This window comes from Nomascus leucogenys, unplaced genomic scaffold (genome assembly GCF_006542625.1).
Source record: "Nomascus leucogenys isolate Asia unplaced genomic scaffold, Asia_NLE_v1 002060F_15990_qpd_obj, whole genome shotgun sequence".
Classification (NCBI taxonomy): domain Eukaryota; kingdom Metazoa; phylum Chordata; class Mammalia; order Primates; family Hylobatidae; genus Nomascus; species Nomascus leucogenys.
In genome coordinates, this window is record NW_022097342.1 from 4494 (window position 1) to 10946 (window position 6453).

Here is a 6453-nt window from a genome sequence, read left to right on the forward strand (position 1 = left end):
TCCAGACACGTCTTATGTCCTTGTTTAATTGGCAGCTGCTTTTCTTTCTTACTGTTACATAGAATAATAACGCATCGTGCAACTAATGGCGTCTCAGATTTGATGAGTTAAGGTATGTGCAGGGGAGGCACTGGCCTGATTCCCAAAAAAATGACAGAGGAGGCGCAGTGGGGCACGCCTTACATAGCAGGTAGAGCCTAAAAGCCAGTACAGCCAAAATCACCTTCAAATGGGGCTTCTTTGGCTAAACAGATTTACATGGTCAGCTGGGCATGTTGGACAGAACATTCAAACAGCAAGAACATGCAGGATGCCATATGCTCAGAAAGACACAGAAAAAAGTGAGACTGACTCAAGGAGGGATAGTCACGCGCCATGGCAAACAGCATCAACTGCCTGTTTGGACAACATTTTCTTTCTTCTTTTTTTTTTTTTGATACGGAGTCTCACTCTGTCTCCCAGGCTAGTATGCAGTGGTGAAATCTCAGCTCACTGCAACCTCCGCCTCCTGGGTTCAAGTGATTCTCCTGCCTCAGCCTCCTGAGCAGCTGGGATTACAGGCGCCTGCCACCACACCTAGCTAATTTTTGTATTTTTAGTAGAGACGGGGTTTCACCATGTTGGCCAGGCTGGTCTCAAACTCCCGACCAAGTGATCCGCCTGCCTCGGCCTCCCAAAGTGCTGGGATTAGACATGAGAGCCACCGCGCCCAGCTTCTTTCTTCTTTTCTCTACCCAGTTGCCTTAATGACATGTGAGATTCTACCCCATTTGGCAGAAAAGCAAACTGAGGCCAGGAGGAGAAGTGAGGCATCTTGCCCAGAACCACAAAGCTAGTAACAGGCAGCACTGCCAGGGCCCCATCCTGGATTCAGGCCACAGTAGTGGAAAGGAGGTGACTGGGGCATCCTGGAGGAACAAGGAAACTCACACTTACTTCCTAGTCTTGGCACATTCCTTCTTCCAGTTCTTTACCAAAACAGGCACGACTTGTTCCGACGTGTCCTCCTTGTTTAAGGACCAGAGGTCGCTGCCCTCCAGGGGCTGGCGGTAGCCCCGGACAATCAACCTAGGGCCAAGACACAAGGGGGTTAGGCAATGAGAGTCAATGAGAGGAGGAGGAGGAGGACGGGGCTCACTCACTTCACACACCTGCTGATGCTGCTCACCTCTGCAGCACAGCTTCCTGCTGCAAACAAAGGCAGCCACGCAGCTGAGGAAGTCAGAATGTGGATGCACATTTGCACATATTACAAGCTAATTACAGCTCATTCTGTCGGGTCATGCAGGAAAAATGGCTTTTTTTTTTTTTTTTTTTAGTGGTGCATACAAAAGACTTAGGGAAAAAAATGATTTAGGAGCAAAATATCAGGATGGCTCTAATTTATTTTTTATTATTCATTCATTATTTATTTGGAGACAGGGTCTCGCTGTGTCACCCAGGATGGAGTACAGTGGCGCGATTGCAGCTCCCTGCAGCCTCCAGCTCCCAGTCTAGAGCAATCCTCCCACCTCAGCCTCCCGAGTAGCTGGGACTTTGGGTGAAAGCCATTATGACTGGCTAATTTTTTTTATTTTTATTTTTGTAGAGACAGAGTCTCCCTATGTTGCCTAGGACTTTGGGAGGCCGAAGTTGGAGGACTTTGTGAGCCCTGGAGTTCAAGACCAGCCTGGGCAACATAGGGAGACTCTCTCTACAAAAAGTAAAAATAAAAAAATTAGCCAGTCATGATGGCTCGCACCTGCAGTCCCAGCTACTCGGGAGGCTGAGGTGGGAGGACCGCTAAGGCCAGGAGGTGGAGGCTGCAGAGAGCTGTGATTATGTCACTGCAGTCCAGCCTGGGCAACAGAGTCAGACCCTATAAAAAGAAAAAAAAAAAAATAGGTTGAAGGAAAAATAAAAAAAAAAAAAGGCTGACATGACAAAGCATTAGTAAGCATGAAATCTGGGTGATGAGCTTATTGAATTTTATTATATTAATCTTTCTATGTGACTCCATCCAGGCTGGAGTGTAATGGTGCCATCTCGGCGCACTGCAACCTCTGCCTCCTGGATCCAAACGATTCTCCTGCCTCACCCTCCCAAGTAGCTGGGATTACAGGCATGTGCTGCCTGGCTAATTTTTGTATTGTTAGTGGAGACAGGTTTCACCATGTAGGCCAGGCTGGTCTCGAACTCCTGACCTCAGGTGATCCACCACCTCGGCCTCTGAAAGTGCTAACATTACAGGCATGAGCCACCGCGCCCAGCAGACTAAACACTTTTATAATAAAAGGTAAAATACTTTCATCTTTTGTTCTAAAACAATTTCAAACTTATAGAAAAATTACTCAAATCATACTAAGAATTCACTCAACTCACCATTGTTAACACGTTGCCACGTCTGCAGTATCATTCTCTCTCTGTATCCATTGACATGCACACACATGCAAACACATCATCTTTTTCTGAACCATTTAAACAGTTAAAGGCCTGGCACAGTGGCTCACATCTGTAATCCCAGCACCTTGGGAGGCTGAGGTGGGTGGATCATCTGAGGTCAGGAGTTTGAGACCAGCCTGGACAACATAGTGAAACCCCATCTCTACTAAAAATACAAAACTTAGCTGGACATGGTGGCAGGTCCCTGTAATCCCAGCTACTCAGGAGGCTGAGACAGGAGAATCTCTTGAATCCAGGAGGCGGAGGTTGCAGTGAGCTGAGATCCTGCCACTGCACTCCACCCTGGACGACAGAGCAAGACTCCATCTCAAAAAAAAAAAAAAGTTAACATATAGGCTCTACATGCCTTTACCCCAAAAAACTGGAGGTATCCCCTTCCAATCCGGGACATGCTCTTATGTAACTAGAGCACAATTTTCCAAAACAAGAATGAATGTTATTAGCATGCACTGTCCCAGTGATGCTTTTTAATAGTAACTTGAAGGAATTATTTAAAACATCTAATTTTTTAAAACAATGTTTGTCATTAAGACAAGGATGAGACCGGGCATGGTGGCTCACGCCTGTAATCCCAGCACTCTGGGAGGCTGAGGCGGGAGAATCACTTGAGCTCAGAAGCTGGAGACCAGCCTGGGCAACATGATGAAACCCCACCTCTACAGAAAGTACAAAAATCTGCTGGGCATGGGGGAACACGCCTGTAGTCCCAGCTACTCAGGAGGCTGAGGCAGGAGCATCACCTAAGCCCAGCAGACTGGGACTGCAGTAAGCTACAATTGTGCCGCCTGCACTCCAGCCTCAGTGACACAGCGAAAGCCTGTCTCAAAAAAAAAAAAAAAAAAAAGATGATGCATATTAGAGGGCAAAAAAAAGATTCTTCAAACAATCCCCACTAAGATGTTAACAATGGGCAGAAAAAGATATACAAAAAGAGGACCTGAAGGTAGCTGGGCATGGTGGCTCACACTTGTAATCCTGGCACTTTGGGAGGTCGATGCGGGTGGATCACCTGTGGTCAGGAGTTTCAAGACAAGCCTGGCCAACATGCCAAAACTCTGTCTCTACCAAAAATACAAAAAGTAGCCGGGCATGGTGGTGCATGCCTATAATCCCAGTTACCTGGGAGGCTGAGGCAGGAGAATCGCTTGAACCTGGGAGGTGGAGGCTGTAGTGAGCTGAGATTGACAGAGCGAGACTCCGTCTCAAAAAACAGAAAGAAGACCAGAAGGAGGCATACTAAAATGGTGATACTGGTTGCCTCTGGATGTCTCCTATACTGCTGATCTGCACATGTGGTTTTTTAACCCACACTTCCTATGGTGAGGCAGTATTATTTTTCTAAGGAGTGGGGGACAGGAGGGGGACAATGTCAATAATAACTATACCTAATGTTTAAAAACCCAAATCTGAAGCTAAAGCAAGAGCAGTCCAGCATATGGCTGTCCCAGACAAAGCCTTCTGCAGAGGTGTAAGCTGCTCACGGCTCATGTGTTTATCACATTCAAGTTCACGGAACTGCCGGACAGAGTTGGTGTCTCTGAGACCACATGGCCAGCACAGGCAGATTCAAGACAACTCTGCAGAAGAGCAAAGGAGAGAGAAGTCGGGGAGGGGGGGAGCTGAGCATGTTCGTTCCTTCGTTCATTCATTCATTCATTCCCCACCACCTCCCTGAGGTCTGGGGGCCCGGCCTTACCCTGTGATCCACCAGAAGGTGATCCTGGACAGGAAGGAGGCGCTGGACTCCGGGCAAGGATTCTAGTGGAAAGAGCACAGGTTTGGGAGGAAGAGAGAAAGGAACGATTCGACTTCTCATCCAGGTCAGAGCTTAGCAAGTAGTCAGCTGCTCACTCTTCCTTCCAGAGGACTAGCGTCAGCTCCACACCATTCTGCACCCCAAAAGGACCCTCTCCTAATCCCCAGGAGAAAGAAACTCATGGAAGCTCTTCCAGTTTCGATCAACGGAGTGTCTACCATGTACAACCACAATACAACATGCTATAGACCTGTCTTATCTTCTATCCCCGCAACAACCCTAGGAGCTGGTGTTAACGTATCCCTACTTCACTCATTCATTCAACAAATATTTTCTCAGCCCCTACTATGTGCTAGGCATTCTACAAGGTACTACAGGGTTGCCTTATATCCCTACGGCAACCTCATGAGCGGGTATTACTATTGTCCCCACTGTACTCATTCAGTCACTGAATATTTATTGACCACCTACTATGTGCTAGACATCTACCAAGAGCTTACATACTTGCATTATTTATATCCTCATGGAATTCTATAAACATGGTATTACTATTATCTCCACTTCATTCATTCATCCAACAAGTATTTCCTGAGCACAACCCTTGTGCCAAGCACCCTGCATACAAATCTAAACAAACGGAAATGACCCCTGCCTGTATGGAGCTTGTGGCCTACTGCAGTAATCATCAGTAGTACCTGCCAAGATTCTCTACTATTAATAGCTAGCTCGGTTCTAAGTGCTTTACACAACTACCTTATTTATCTTCATCCTCGCTTCACAAGATAGATAAAGTATTATCATCCCTGTTTTGCCAGTTAAAAGAAACTGGGCCTGTAATCCCAGCACTTTGGGAGGCCAAGGCAGGGCAGATCACAAGGTCAAGAGATCGAGACCATCCTAGCCAACATGGTGAAACCCCGTCTCTCCTAAAAATATAAAAACCGCCCCGCGGTCCCAGTCCTGGGCTCCGGGCGTCTCGCAGCCTCCACGGAACCCCGCCCAGCCTCTTCGGCCCACGGGGACCCGAGAGACACCCGGCCCCGTGACGCGCCCGGGCCCCAGCCGCCCTCCTCAGGCGGGGCCCGTCAGCCCGCGTCCCCCCGTCCGGGTCACAATGGCAGCTCGAGACTGGGAAACAGTCGCCTCGGAGGCGGGAGCCCCGGGCCGCAGCACCATCCCCATCGCCCCTCCCGGTACGGACCTTCTCCAGGGACGCGTCCATGGCTGAGGCGGCCGGTGGTGGCCCGGCGGTCCCGGCTCTACTTCCTCCTCCCGCGCCCCCGCCGCTCTTTCCACGCTGGCAGCGCTGACGTCCCACGCCCGCGGCCGGCGGGGCGGAGAGGAGGAGGAAGTGCCTGGCGGCGCCCGGGGCTGGAGAACTTGAGGGTTGAGGGGCGGGGGCGAGGCGGGCGGGCGGGGCCCCGTGGCGGGTGGGCGGAGCCCTCTGGGCTTCCGTACCTGGCCCTCCCTAACGTGCGCAGGTGAAGCGGGGAGGATGCCCAGTGGATTGTTCACCAAACTCTTTCCAGCAGCCTGTTGCAATCATCAAGGTAGAAGTATAATAATCACAAAGTACTATTCATGGAGTGAAAGGCTGGAAATACTAGTGACGCACCTTCACTTCCGGGCCCAGGATTCCAAGTCTCCGCCTCACCTCCCGCTGGCATCCCTCGAGAATGGAACAGGCCATTCGCCAGGGAGGCGGCGAGCGAGCGAGCAACCTTGCGCATGCGCAGGACTCGCAGCGTCCTCGGCGCCCCTGGACTTGGGGGTTTTGGGGTTCGGGCTACTTGGGTGAACGCTGTTCAGAGAAGGCCGCTGATCTAAGCTGAGGTGTTGTCTCAGACCTTACCGCCGAATTCTAGACGGAAAAATTGTTGAAACAACTGGTCCAGCCTCCTTCATGTCACAATTATGACTTGTCAGTAGTGGGTAAATAGTAATAATGATAATATTAATACAATCAGCTGCTGCTCTTCCATTTTCCTATTTCAGCAGCTCTAGGAGATCATTATCCCCATTTCACAGTGCCGATCTAGGTAGGATTCAGACCCAAGCCCCATGAGTCACATACTGCTTCCACTCCTTTTACTTTAAATGTTTTAAAAAAGTTAATTTTTTATTAATTTTTTGTCTTGTTAACCGATGAACTGAAGAGAAAAAAAATTAAAATCTCATTTTTAATACAGAAGGTGGGGTGTCTCACTATGTTACCCAAGCTGGCTTCAAACCCTGGCCTCAGGCGATCTTCCGGT

The 6453-nt window shown here is 49.3% G+C and overlaps 1 long non-coding RNA gene across 1 annotated transcript; it reads right to left on the reverse strand.

Annotated features, from left to right (window-relative positions):
• Positions 1 to 941: 941 nt before the first annotated feature.
• On the reverse strand, positions 942 to 5453 carry LOC115834241. Its single transcript, XR_004029234.1, has 3 exons — positions 5400 to 5453; positions 4139 to 4200; positions 942 to 1068 (listed from the first exon to the last, which is right to left on the reverse strand). It is a non-coding gene; the product is annotated as an uncharacterized LOC115834241 (long non-coding RNA).
• Between the last annotated feature and the right edge of the window lie 1000 nt (positions 5454 to 6453).